The sequence below is a fragment of the Chiloscyllium plagiosum genome, unplaced genomic scaffold, assembly GCF_037043375.1.
Source record: "Chiloscyllium plagiosum isolate Xiang-an unplaced genomic scaffold, Cpla_swu_hap1 HiC_scaffold_23, whole genome shotgun sequence".
In the NCBI taxonomy this organism is placed as follows: domain Eukaryota; kingdom Metazoa; phylum Chordata; class Chondrichthyes; order Orectolobiformes; family Hemiscylliidae; genus Chiloscyllium; species Chiloscyllium plagiosum.
The window spans coordinates 1,742,723-1,757,816 of record NW_028270161.1 but is presented as its reverse complement, the minus strand read 5'-3'; the positions used below and the strand labels follow the sequence as shown (position 1 = coordinate 1,757,816).

Below are 15,094 nucleotides of genomic sequence, written 5' to 3'. Positions count from 1 at the left end.
TGAGAGAGGACAGGGGACCTCTTATTATTGATGCCAGGTTAATGTTTGAGAATCTACAATGACACATCATTGAAATACCACTCAACCACAGCAGTCTAGTCACTGTTTAATCCTAAGGGATGATATATTATTAATTTGAGCTCTTGCAGGTCTACCACGGTTATGGGAAACACAGGTTGAAGAGGATAATGCAACAAAAATGATGAGGAAGAGTAAGACATGATTATATAACCAAGATGATGTGGATGAAAGTTAATGGAAAGGGAGAGGAGGAAGGTGAAGTTAGGCTTCAGCAACTTAATGTAGAAATTTCCTGACTGTATATTTGGAGATTATACTGACAGTCAAGTAGAAGTTCCATTTCCTTAGGTTTGTGGGATGTTAGATTTTCCTAGCGCATCAGTCAGAGCAGCATGTAAGACTCAGACCTAACTTTCTCAGCTTCTGTTCTCACACATACACATCTGGATAGGATAACTCATTTTATTATCTTATTTTTCCTTGAGTAAGGCTTTGCATTATTGCCTTGTAATACTGGTGCCTTGCAACAAACCACAATCCTTCTTTAACCGTACTGCATTTATGAACTGTTGCTGAGATGAGGTATCCAATAAGCAATGATGTTCTGCTTCAGCCTCTGTTAAGCAGTAATTTCCTGTGTAATGAATCACATGTATTTTAACTCTCTCCTAATCGGAATGTCTAAAGGCAACCTATGTGACGTCCCTTAAAATCTCAGCCTCCTTGCGATTTTAATTATTGTCAGCAGTTTTGCAATTTGTGAATGGTGTTTACATGACATTAACATTAAAACATGCCAATTTGTTTGCACAAATGACAGTGAGTGGCCAAGAAGGTTACAAAGAGGAAGCTGAAAATTTATGACTGCTGCCAACTTTGCCTATGACCAATGAAACACTTCAGAAGCCATGTTATTTGCCAGGCCATGTTTGACTTGAGATGGGTATGGAAGCTTGAAGAGGTTCAACTTGGTCAAAACTGAAGTCCTTCAGGCAGCATTCAGGTTCAGTACAGAAGGATTGACCACACCAACCTCTGTGTACCTGTGCTGAACATTCCTCTTGCTCACCTCAGGGTTCTGGTTCTACATGTTACTTGCAGATGCTCTTGCTCCAGATTTCATTGTTCATTACTTAACGAATAACCATAGAGTTTAATTTTTCCAATGGAGACCTGTTCAAGACACATGATGCAAATCAAAATAGGATTACAAAAATGGTCAAGTCTATATTTTGAGACATGTTATTTAGATTTAGCAGTTTGCAAAGTCTGCTAAAATCAAAATCCAAAGAATCGAAAATCTTTTTAGCCATATGATAACATCACATTCAAACTTTGAGGCAGAAACAGGTGAGGTTTAAGGCTTAAAAAAAGGAATTTTTGCATGAAGACAAATGAAATATATCACATCTTATATCTCACAAAAACAATAATAAAATGGATGTTTGTCAGGGAAAGCATTAGGAACCTTCAGGTTGTCGAGGGACTTGTTTGGGAAAATTTCAAAGAAATTTCTATCCATCAAATTTAATAAGTACAATAATTTACATGGACTGCAATGGTTCAGGAAGGCAGCTCACCACCATCTTCAAGGGTAACTAGGGACTGACAATAAATGCCAGCCCAGCCAGCCAGGCCCATTTCCGATGGAATTAATTTTTTAAAAAAGTTATATACTACCTTTCTACAGAGGAATATTAAGTGAAAGACAGTAATCTATAACAAAAAAACAAATAATTTGTTTTAGAAGAAACTCTTTAAAGATATCGTTGAAAAGATCAGAGTTGAAGAATGGCTACTGAAAAGAAGGTAGCAGCAGATGCACAAGGTCAGAAAAAAAAGAAGAGGGTTCTTGGGGAGGGATGGAATAAGCAAACAGCTTAACAGAGGGCATGCAGAAGTGGAGACTCACTGAGAACGATCTCAGCAAACAATGGAGAAGAATACAAGCACAAGGAAGGAGGACTGAGATGCAGGATCCTGAACATTGTGCCAGAAAATGAACAATATGGTAAAGATAAAATAAACCACTGATAGGCCACACAGTTGGGGAAACAGCAGTATCATGTTAGATTGGTGATCTAGAACCCCAGGGTTAGTGTCTTGGGGTCATGGGTTTGAACCCTCTGAATGAAGACATTCCTCTTTCACTGAGTCTGAAATGGTTGGTGTCTTATCGAGAGATGATGTTGCAGGTTCCAGACTCTCTGCTGGTGAAGCAATTACTACGTTGTCAATCGCTCCCTGAATTTCCGAGGTTTTAATCAGATCATTTCTCATTCACCTACATTCTAGAGTAGAAAGACTCATTCTCCTCAATAACTTTTCTCAATTCAGGAATCAATTGAATGAAATTTAAATATGAAAAATAAAGAAACAATTCTGATAATACTCAGATTCAGCAGCATCCATGAAGGAGGAAACAGAGATAAATGTTTCAAATTGATAACCTTTCATCAGAATCCAAGGTGAATTAGTTAAAAAGTGTCATACAGCCTTATAGCATGGGAACAGACCTTTCAGTCCAACCAGTCAATGCTGAACATAATGCCCAACTAAACCAGTCCCACCTTCCTATCGAGTCATAGAGACAAGTGGAAATTCCAACTGTGAGAAAAGAGGAATTCTTCAATGCAAACGTACCTGGAAAAGAAGTGACTGTCAATTAAACATCAGAATAAAAAGAAAAACAATTGCAGATGCTGAAAATCTGAAAACACTCAGTAAGTCTGGCAGCCTTCGTTGAGTGTAACAATTACATTTCAGATGTTAAATTTTATTTACCTAGTGAACATTTATCAGTCCAATTCTCAACAGGTTTATTCTACACTGAAGGAGAAGACTAAAGCTAGACACATCCTTCCAATTGTGGTCTTAGCTGAGCTCTATATTTTTGCTCCATGACTTAGTTATACATCCTCTTCAATAAAGGCATATGTACCATTAACCCAATTGCTTGCTAGATTCCCAGGACAACATCCCAAATTGTTTCACAGGAGAGTTGTCAAACAAATTTCAATAGTAAGCCACATAAATGTGATATTATGATAGGTGAAGAGATAAGTTTTGAGAGTGTCTTCAAGAAGGAGAGAGAAGTAAAACAAGATCTGAAGATATGATTGTGTAGCTGTTATAGGAAATGAATTAAAGGACTGAGAGTTCAAATTCCACCATGGCCTTCAGAAGAATTTACCTCAGCTTTATTTAGAAACTTAAAAAACAGACATAAGAGCAAGAGCAGGTTATTCGGCCATACTATGATATTCAAATGATAATGGCTGATCATCCTACTCTGTACTTGGTTCCTGCTTTCACTCCACACTCTGATCCCTTTATCCCTAAGAACTATATCTAACTCCTTCTTAAGCATTCAGTGTTTTGGCCTCAGAATTGTCTGTGGTAGAGAATTCCACAGACTCACCACTCTCTGGGTGAAGATATTTCTCCTCATCTTGATCTTCAATGGCCTGCCTAATATCCTTAAACTGTGACCCCTGGTTCTGGACTGTCCAGTTATTGGGACCATCTTTTCTGAATTTAGTCTGTTTAATCCTGTCAGAATGTATAGTTTGTAAGAGATTCCTCTTTCTTCTTAGAAACTCCACTGAATAAAGTCATAACCAATCCATCCTCTCCTCATACTCCAGTCCTGCTATCCAGCCTGGTAGTCACTCTATAGCCAGAAAATCCTTCCTCAGATATGAAAAAAGACAAAGAAAGCAAAAAACGTGGCATCTGTAAATGGTCATAATTGCAAAATTCTCACACTCAATTTTATTCAATAAATGGCCTTTGGTTGTGACCTGCAATCTTTACTTGCATTGTTATAACATACCATCATGGAATGGTTTAATAAGTCCACCATGGTGTGAACCACTTCAGGAGCCAGAGATAGACAATAAATGCTATGCTTCACCATGTCACCAATGCGTTAAGACAGCCATTAACATTAAAGAGCCAAGGACTCAGAGTCCTCTCAACAATTGGGGAGGAATTGACTTCAACAGAAAGGAGAATGGTACAACTGGGTAATTTGGCAAAATGTGACATACTTAATGCCATTTATGAAGAATTTCTTGATCTTTCTTCAAAAGGTAGATGTGAAAACAGAGACGCTAAAGACCTCAAGGGGTATGGGGGGGGGGGGGGGAGGGGGGGAGGGAATATTTCATTGAGATAGAGGATTAGCTTTGATCATGTTGAAGGGCTGAATGGCTTACTCCTGCTCCTATTTCCTATGTTTATCATAATTTCAATGAAGCCACCAATCAAGAAATTAATTACATCAAGGGCAATTGTGGCTTCACACCTACCTGCCTAACTCTTCATTCAGGTTAACAGAGAATGTTGCTGGGAGTGACATCCATTTACAATCTGTTAGGTTTTATAGATCTCGTTGAAAGCAGTCTACTGTTGATCAGATTACATATTTATGACACTTACCAATGCTGTCTCAGGTGGTAGAAACTTAGTTTACTCTGTGGCTCAGGGAGGAAATTAGATTTTTTTAAAAAAAAGTAGTCCCAATTAGTATTTACTGATTTAAAGCAGTGAGCCATAAAGTGAATTGGCTACATTATTTCCAAAGGCAGCAATAGTCATTAGCATCAAATAAAGTGGTTTTCTTCAGAATAAGAAGTTAAATGGCTGAACTTGTTAAAACTGAATTAAAAGTGCTTCCTTTCCCTGATTGGCAGAGCTGGCACACAATAGCTACAGCACAAGCCTGTTAAAGGCAAATAAATCTTCTGAAGTAGGCTTTGTAAGTGTATTTGTTATGTCTGCTTTAAGTTTTGCTTCAGGCATATGGCTGCTATTCTCCTCTCTTAGCCTTCCTATCCCCGCCCACCAGTCTTTCCCTCACTTTGCTAGAGTACCCTTTGCTGCTTTTCCGCACTCGAAGGAGTTGATCAGAGAGCAACACATCGATACAGGCAGTCTTGGATTACGGGCTTTATCCAGCAGAGTCTTTTCACTGGTCGGAGGGAAGCAATGAGCACTCAGTTGACATATTTGATTAGTTCAAATCAAAGCATTCATGGTCTAAATCCTCTATAAAAGGTCTGAAAGTCAGCTCCTGTGGGATTAATGCTTGCACTCAGGTACAATTTTTTTTCCCTTTGAGCAATTCTCAGTAAGCTAGCTACTATTTTCTAAATGCCTTTTTTCTAATTCCTTAAGGTCATGTCCTGAAGGCACGATTTGAATCCATTCAACAGTCTGTGTGTTTATAAAGAGAGAAAGTCAATTCACCCTTTACTTGCTGAAGTTGCTTTTGCTTACAATTGTAATACTTGGTCAAATGATATTTAGAGGAGAGGGAATAGCCTGTGGGCAGGTTTAACAGTACACCAACAAACGTGAGTAGACACGTAGTACAAAGTCTTCTAAACTCATCTGTGTTTAATGGAGAGGTTTAACGTATTTTTCAAAGAGTTAATTCTGCACTGCTTAAATATTGGTGCAGTTCAATTCTGATGACCAGGAATTCAATACAAGACTGTGAAATGGCCAAAATAACAACTAGTTCATTTGTCAACATCAAGGAAGTGAAATCATTGGAAAATTAAATTGAGTTTGTCTCTTCAGTTTTAAATGTGAAGCTGGTGTGTTGGTTAATGAGCCTACAACAAGTGTTCATTTTTCTTGATTCAATGTGCTGCTTCTCTTCTGTTTAATTATTTTCTGCAAATCAGAAAACTTACAGCAGAATTATTTTATTTAATTCTATCGCATCTGTAAAACTTACCCACATTAGTTAATCCATGACCTTTGTTTTTTGCTGACTTCTTTCCCTATTTGCTGTTGGCTGAGTGTGCTCTTCTCAGCCGTGGTATTTCAAGAGAAGTGGGACAATCTGACTCTGGAGATCTCAAAGCTTCTGTAATACCACCAGGAGGTGTAAATGAGCAGCTTAGGAAGGGAAACATCACCCACTGAGGGTTACCCTTGACTTCCCCAGAAAATCCAACAGAGCCTAAAGAAAACAGAAAGCCTCTGGGGAGGAGTAGATTACTCAGTTATTGACACTGAGCTTTGATGCAGAACTCCTTCACTTTGGAGTAAGATTGTTGTACTTCTGACATAAAGGGAACAAGGGTGACAGAAAGGAAAACCTTCAGAAATTCACACCAGTATCGAGGGAGACTACACTGCTGTGTTAGATAATCAAAGTCAAGCATAGACATGGATAGCGTGGGCAGTGAAAGTGATTTAGCCCAGCTAAAATTCTGAATGTTTCTTGGCTTGGAAAATGGAAAGGCTAGTGGAAAGATAGAAAAGATCCAGTTAAGATAGTCTGAGATATTATTAAAAGGATACTAATGATGAGTACATGCACTTGCTTAATTAGATCGAAGAGTTTTTAAAAAAATTTTGATGAGATCATAGTTATGATTCAAGTTGTATTTTTAAATTATGGACACATGATCTAGTGGCAAAGGACTGAGATCAGAAGGCTGGGGAGATGATGCTGTGGTGGTGATGGCATGTAGCCTAATATTTTTGATGTCATGAGTTCAAATCACGCCACCACAATTAGTTGGATTTAAAGTCGTTGACATAAATATGAAACTGAAAGCCAGCCTATGAGGGTGACCATGAAGCCACCATCGATTGGTGGTAAAGACCAATCTGGGTCAATAATGTCCTTTAGAGAAGGAAACTGCCATCCTTACTGGTCTGCCCAATATGTGACTCCAGACCCACAGCAATGTGGTTGAGTTTTGACTGGTCTTGAAAATGGCCGAGTAAGTGACTCAGTCCAAGGGGCAATTAGGAATGGGTAACAAAGGCTACCCTTGACGATGATGACTTCATCCCATTAAGAAAGTATTGTCAAGAAAAAGGAATATGAACTGAATGCATAAGAGTTTAGTTGCCTATACCTGTTAGTATCTCAAATTGGATATTGAGAAGGGAAGGAGGGTATGGGAGTGCAGGCACAAGGTCCAATTCTTATGTAGAAATCCCAGAATCCCAGAGACATGGTGATATTGAACTGGTCCTCTGGTCAGTGAAGATATCAAACTGGCTCCAATGTACTGTCCTTTACAAGCAAAATACTTTGGGTATTGGAAATCTGAAATTAAAAAATAGGAGGAGATGTTGGAGAAACTCCATAAGTCTGGCAGCAACTATGGAGAGGAAACAGTAAATTTGTTTTCAAGTCCACTGACTCTTCAGAGTTTCTCCAGGACTTCCTCTTATTATTCCAATGCACTATCCAGTGGTCACTGACCCCTGGTACACCATCCCAAAGCTCAGACTATTCTGATCAAACACCAGTATTGAGGTTATAACACTGTCATCTAGCCATTAGAAATTTCTTCATGTCATGCGCTTTCTCTGATGTCTTGTGTTTATTGTCAATGCCACTTGCACTCCAGCTCCTCTTGATTACAGATCATTTGTACCCAAACGTTACTGGAAAACATACATTTTGTTCTCTCCCTTCCATCTGGGCCTGTCAGACTCAGTTTTATATTGCAATTCTTCAGATCTCAATGTGCAGCTTATGAAACAGATGCAATGTTCTGCCACTTTCCGAAAATAGACCAGCATCATTCCATCTTGTCCTTGTCAGCCATTAAAGTAGCATTTCTTGTTTCCCTGTTATTCAGGTATTTATTCCAACAATTAGTCCAAATCAACAAATTCTATGACTGGGATTCTGACCATTTCCAGATTGATTGTGGTTTAAGTAGCTCACTTGCTGTTTGAGAGGCCTGAGATTGTCTTGTGTATACTTGCTGTTTGATATGTTTCTGCTACTTGATTTTCCCATGTGCTATGTTTAAAATGGACAGTCCTGATTTTAGCTGATGTTAAAGAAAGCAATACTTTCCTCAGACTTCCAGAAGGCTGTGTGTTCACTGCAGAGGACACAGTTCCCTCCAGCCTCCTTGATCTGCCTGGAATGTCAATGTCAGTGACTCCTGAGCTGTGATTATTAATGTATTTGGATCTGTAGAAAACAGAAACAAAGTGACAGAATTCTCTCAGGATAAGAATGCCATGTGTGCCCTAGTGGAAACAAACAAACAAGTTAGTAGCCAATGCTTACAAGATTTTACTTCAGTATATATTAGTTCCCTTCAGTTGTGGGTAATGTCTTGGCAAGGTTTATAAGAGATAAGATTTATCATCTAGAAAGGAATAAGTTGATTAAGGACAGTCAACACGGTTTTGTGAAGGATAGGTCATGCCTCACAAACCTCATTGAGTTCTTTGAGAAGGTGACCAAACAGGTGGATGAAGGTAAAGCGGTTGATGTGGTGTATATGGATTTCAGTAAGGCGTTCGATAAGGTTCCCCACGGTAGGCTATTGCACAAAATACAGAAACATGGGATTGAGGGTGATTTCGCGGTTTGGATCAAATATTGGCTAGCTGAAAGACAGAGGGTGGTGGTTGATGGGAAATACGCGGCAGTTACTACTAATGTACCACAAGGATCTGTTTTGGGGCAACTGCTATTTGTCATTTTTATAAATGACTTGGAAGGCATAGAAGGATGGGTTAGTAAATTTGCGGATGATACTAAGGTGGGTAGAGTTGTGGATAGTGTGGAAGGATGTTGCAGATTACAGAGGGACATAGATAAGCTGCAGAGCTGGGCTGAGAGGTGGGAAATGCAGTTTAATGCAGAAAAGTGTTAGATGATTCACTTTAGAAGGAGTAATAGGAATACGGAGTATTGGGCTAATGGTAAGATTCTTGGTGGTGTGGATGAGCAGAGACATCTGTGTCCGTGTACATAGATCCCTGAAAGTTGCCACCCAGGTTGTTAAGAAGACATTCAGTGGGTTAGGCTTTATTGGTAGAGGGATTGAGTTTCAGAGCCATGAAGTCATATTGCAACTCTACAAAACTCTGGTGCAGCCACACTTGGAGTATTGCACACAGTTCTGGTCACCACATTATAGGAAGGATGTGGAAGCATTGGAAAAGGGTGCAGAGGACATTTACTGGGATGTTGCCTGATATGGAGGGAAGGTCTTATGAGGAAAGGGTGAGGGATTTGAGGCTGTGTTTGTTATGGAGAAGAAGGTTGAGAGATGACTTAATAGAGACATACAAGATAATCAGAGGGTTAGATAGGGTGGACAATGAGAGCCTTTGCCCTCGGATGATGAAGGTTAGCATGAGGGACATAGCTTTAAATTGAAGGGTGATGGATATAGGACAGGTGTCAGAGGTAGTTTCTTTACTCAGAGAGTAGTCGGGGCGTGGAATGCATTGCCTGCAAAAGTAGCAGATTCACCAACTTTAGATTAGATTAGATTAGATTACATTACAGTGTGGAAACAGGCCCTTTGGCTCAACAAGTCCACACCGACCCGCTGAAGCGCAACCCACCCATACACCTACATTTACCCCTTACCTAACACTATGGGCAATTTAGCATGGCCAATTCACCTGACCTGCACATCTTTGGACTGTGGGAGGAAACCGGAGCACCCGGAGGAAACGCACGCAGACACGGGGAGAACATGCAAACTCCACACAGTCAGTCGCCTGAGGCGGGAATTGAACCCGGATCTCTGGCGCTGTGAGGCAGCAGTGCTAACCACTGTGCCACCGTGCCACCCACAAACTTTAAGGGCATTTAAATGGTCATTGGATAAACATATGGATGAAAATGGAATAGTGTAGGTTAGATGGGCTTTAGATTGGTTTCACAGGTTGGCATAATATCGAGGGCCTGTACTGCGCTGTAATGTTTTAGATATCAAATATATTCACATATGCCTACACTTCAGTTTCTGTATTAAAACAGTGTTGAAGCTATTTGCGGTGTGAAAGATATTAAGAGCACAATTTGGGTCTCCTTATCTGAGAAGGGATGTTCTGGCTTTGGAGGGGGCAAAGGTTTACCAGACTGACACCTGGGATAGCAGGACTGAGAAACAAAGAGATTCTGGATTTGTTAGCACTCTATTCACTGGAGTTTAGAAGAATGAGCGGAATCTCATAGAACCCTGTAATATTCCAACAGGACATGACAAGGTAAATGCCGGATTATGTTCGTGATCACTGAAAAGTGCAGAATGAGGGGACACAGTCTTAGGATATGGGGTAGGCCACTTAGGACTGAGATGAGGAGAAATGTCTTCACCCAGAGAGTGGAAAGCCTGTGGAAGTCTCTGCCAAAGAAATTGGCTGAGGCCAAAACATTAAATGTTTTCAAGAAAGAGTTAGGTATAGTTCTTGGGGCTAAAGGATCAAATGGTGTGGGGAGTAAGTGGGAACAGGGGACTGAGTTTGTTGATCAGCCATGATGATATTGAATAATGAAGCAGGCTCGAAGGGCTGAATGGCCTACTTCTGCTCCTATTTTTCTAGGTATAAAAATGCCACTTGTGCAGTCACCATTGCCAGGAGATGGCTCCAGCAAAGACCAGATGGGACTTGGACTGTCAAAGGGAGAGAATCAGTTCATACTGTCAAGGAACTTCTGGGGTGACCTCTGGCAGACAGGCACATGGTAAGATTAGCTGAGTGGAATGGAAACCAATGTGGCTGGTGGGCTCAAATGTGGGCAGCAGTGGGAGAGACTGCACGCACAGGCAGACTTGGCTTCAGGAAAAGGAACTTGTTCAGTACAAACCATGAGTGAGAGTTGACAGAAAGTGCAACATGGAGCATGATTTTAGTGCTTTCAAAGGACAGTGCTTCATGTAGTGCACTGATTGGACAAGCAAATCCCATGATTTTCTATTGAGCCCTCGTTAGTGCAGGTCTCTGAGGGACACAGTGTTGCTCGTGGAGGAGAATCGGAATGTTGGGGAGATTACAGCAATGAGTCTTTGAGCCCTCTTGTATCCTTCAACAGGAGCACAGTTCTCTTAATCAACCTGCCTGAATATGTAATGGCACCCCATGAGCGGGTGGGACTCGAGCCCAGGCTTCTTCCTATCTCAAAGGAAGGGAAACTACCTCCATAACAAAAGACCTTCTCAATAGCAATGTATTCTTAGATAGATTGCTTTTAGAATGATTGTTTGCCGATAGTTAAATGATATCTAATTAAAGTTGTGCTGATTAAAGTATAAAAGACAGAATTGTATACTCTGATTAATAAGCCTGTTAGCCAGCTACCCAGTCCAGGCAACATGCAGACATTCACCCTGTTTGATCCTGCTGCCTGATATTGTTGAAAAAGCTCTAATTGTTTCCTTCTGTCCATTCCATGTTAATGCAGCTGCACTTTTGGAATATAAATCAGTAGTAGTATTTTTCTTAAATTAACCTTGTTATTTGTGTGAGTTTACACTTTTGAACATCAACTATGACTTGAATCTACTGTCTTGTGCTCATATTTAAACCATTCTAAAATCTCATAAGTTATATTTAAAAACATTCCCTTCAATTCATGTGACAGTAAATCTCCGAGAACAGGACAGTGATGCAACAAATTAAACTGTCTTTTGTTTCATTAAAACTTGAAAGTCTTGCTGTGCAAGATACTGAAGGAATATTCAAAGTGTGCAGTTTATTGATACTGTTTAATCCATTCAAAAATTCATAAAAAACAATTCTTACTTTACTGGACACTAGCTGTACTTCACACATTTTATATCTTACCAAGTAGTTTGGGCTTCTCTGTATTTGCTTATGACCCTCCTGGAGTTATAAATATTTCATCCTTTGGACATGTTGTGTTCTGTTAAACTGAAGACTCATTTCACTATTACAGCTCAATTTCTCTACTCATTTTATTCTATTTTAACTTTGACATTATGCTGTTGAATATCTCAGCTGTTTAACTCAGTCTCAAATTTAAAAGAATGAAACTTTCTAGTTGCCAGTTGCTGACTATTATTCAAATAAACTAATTTGAAATGGATTCCACATGGATCACTGCTGGTCTTTGCCAAGCTGTTTGCTGAGCTTATATTAGATAAAAACAAATCAGTGAAATTTATAACCATCTCCTTTAATGAACCTCCTACCTGCTGATAGGAGATCAGACCCAGTTTGCCGAAGATCCAAACCGGAGAAGGGGACAACATTTCATGAAGGGAAGAAGAAAGCACTTGGGGTTTGGTTCAATTAAATTAAATTAAACTAAATTACATTACAATTACTTCCAGCAAGAATCTGTTCCTTTATAATCTGGTCCAGTTGTTATTAGATTAAAGTTATCTGCTAGATGAATCTTTTGAATAAAATCAATTTTAAATTAGTGGCTTGATTATCTGGACAGGTGCATCAAATCATCAACAGCAACATGACAACATTCAATGCTCAGCTACCGATAACTCCATCTATCAAAGTGCTGTAAGCCAAGTTCCATCTCAGAAGTACAATGGGGAAAGTTGAAGCTGAACTCTAAAAATCACCCAAAGAATAGCAAGAGTTCTGAAGAATGTGCAGCAAGATCTATAGCCCAGAATAATTAAACAGTTCAGTTAGATAGTTTCTGTTCCTCACGCATTGGCTGTTCTGATAATGTGAAGTGGATTAAAGTTGAAAATTATCAAGGGAGAAAAATACAAGATGATGAAAGAGCAGTGGGTATTAGTTGCAAAAGGTGTATTAACCAATACAGATTCATCTTCGGACTGTATGTTTTATTCTTCAATATTCAGCTAAATGGTAGAAAGCCATTCTGAGAATGTAGCACTTTCTCAGCAGGGTATTCACAGGGTTAACAATCTGGATTATTTGTGTGTTTGTCGGAGTTGCAATGCATAAATCTGACTGAAATAATGGAGCTTTTACAATAGTTAAATATTAACATTCACAAATCAGGAAAATTGCACATTGTTCTATTCACATTGGGAATGTTGAGAGGCAAAAGAGACAAGTTAAATCAGATTGCAGTTGGGTGGTTAGATTTGTATTTTGAAAGACTCAAGCATGACTGAAGAAAAGTGAGGGAGAGTTTCATGTGGATAAATGAAAGGTATTGCATTTTGGTAAAACAAACAAGGGCAGGACTTATACAACTAATGGTAGGGTCCTGGGTAGTGTTGTAGAACAGAGAGACCTCGGGGTTCAGGTACAGAATTCTTTGAAATTTGTGCCATAGGTATGGAGGGAGGAGAAAGTGAGGACTGCAGATTCTGGAGATCAGAGTCGGAAGTGTGATGCTGGAAAAGCACAGCCGGTCAGGCAGCATCCAAGGTGCAGGAAGTTTGATGTTTCGGGCAAAAGCTCTTCAACAGCAAAGAGAAGCCCTTCTTTCCTGAAGGGTTTATGCCCAAAACGTCGATTCTCCTGCTCTTCAGATGCTGCCTGGTCTGCTGCAATTTCCTAGCACTACAGTCTTGACTCACAGGTGCGCAGGCTGGTTAAAAAGGCATTTAGCATACTTGCCTTCATTGCTCAGACTGTTGTTAACTGGTGATAGGACATCATGTTGAGGTTGTACAGGAGATTAGTGAGGTCTCTATTGGAGTAGTGCAGTTCTGGTTGCCCTGTTGCAGGAAAGACGTTATTAAAGTGGAGAGAGTTCAGAAAAGATTTACTAGTATGTGTTGGGAAATGGAGGGCTTGAAACATAAAAACATTGATGGCTTGGGGGTTTTTCACTGGAGCACAGTAGGTTGAAGGGTGACCTTACAGAAGATAATAAAATCATGAGGGCCTTAAATAAGGTGAACAGTCAAGATCTGTTCCTTAGGGTCATGATTTGGAGATGCCGGTGTTGGACTGGGGTGTACAAAGTTAAAAATCACACAACACCAGGTTATAGTCCAACAGGTTTAATTGGAAGCACACTAGCTTTCGGAGCGACGCTCCTTCATCAGGTGATAGTGGAGGGCTCAATCCTAACGCACAGAATTTATAGCAAAAATTTAGCGTGATGTAACTGAAATTATACATTGAAAAATTGATTGTCTGTTAAGCCTTTCATCTGTTAGAATACCATGATTGTTTCACTTCTTTCATGTGTAAATCACAAAACCTTTTTTTAAAAAAGTTGCATTCTCGGGTTAGCTGTTAACAATGGTGATAACGAGACAATATGTTGAAGGTGTTGGCCCCCTCTGTTTTCTGTCTATGCCATGATGTTTAGATTGATTCTAATCTAAAAAGTGAGATAACGGAGTTTTACATGAATGCATGTAGTTTTTGAGCAAAGTACAATGTATCCTTAGGGTGGGTGAGTTCAAAGCTAGGGGACAAATTTTAAAGGTCATAGAGTCATTGAGATGTACAGCATGGAAACAGACCCTTCAGTCCGACTCATCCATGCTGACCAGATATTCCAAACCAATCTAGCCCCAACTGCCAGCACCTGGCCCATATCCCTCCAAGCCCTTACTATTAGAACATAGAACATAGAACATAGAAGAATACAGCGCAGTACAGGCCCTTCGGCCCTCGATGTTGCGCCGATCCAAGCCCACCTAACCTACACTAGCCCACTATCCTCCATATGCCTATCCAATGCCCGCTTAAATGCCCATAATGAGGGAGAGTCCACCACTGCTACTGGCAGGGCATTCCATGAACTCACGACTCGCTGAGTAAAGAACCTACCCCTAACATCTGTCCTATACCTACCCCCCCTTAAGGATTGGTTCATGTTTGGAATGAACCTCCTGGGGAAGTGAATGATGCTGCTACAGCTACAATATTCATATACCTATCCCGATGTCTTTTGAAATGTTGTAATTGTACCAGCCTCCACCACTCCTCTGGCAGCTCATTCCATACACGTACCACCCTCTGCGTGAAACTGTTGCCCCTTACATTCCTTTTATATCTTTCCCCTCTCACCCTAAACCTATGCCCTCTAGTTCTGGACTCCCCGACCCCAGGGAAGAGACTTTGTCTATTTATCCTATCCATGCCCCTCATGATTTTATAAACCTCTATCCCTCAGCCTCCGACACTCCAAGGAAAACAGCCCCAGCCTATTCAACCTTTCCCTGTAGTTCAAATCCTCCAACCCTGGCAACATCCTTGTAAATCTTTCTGAACCCTTTCAAGTTTCACAACATCTTTCCGATAGGAAGGAGGAGACCAGTATTGCACGCAATATTCCAAATGTGACCTAACCAATGTCCTGTACAGCCGCAACATGACCTCCCAACTCCTGAAAGAGGATAAAGAT

At 40.1% G+C, this 15,094-nt stretch overlaps 1 protein-coding gene across 4 annotated transcripts in view; it reads left to right on the top strand.

Annotated features, from left to right (window-relative positions):
- Nucleotides 1-15,094, top strand: part of sema3ab (sema domain, immunoglobulin domain (Ig), short basic domain, secreted, (semaphorin) 3Ab) — a 411,101-nt gene that overhangs the window by 106,115 nt on the left and 289,892 nt on the right. The window contains exon 1 of one of the 4 annotated variants that reach the window (XM_043714217.2): nucleotides 5,007-5,123. The exons of the other annotated variants lie outside the window; for them this stretch is intronic. The gene's annotated coding sequence lies outside the window, so the exon portion shown is untranslated. Of the gene's footprint in view, nucleotides 1-5,006; nucleotides 5,124-15,094 lie in introns of those variants that run through there. 4 annotated transcript variants of the gene reach the window in all.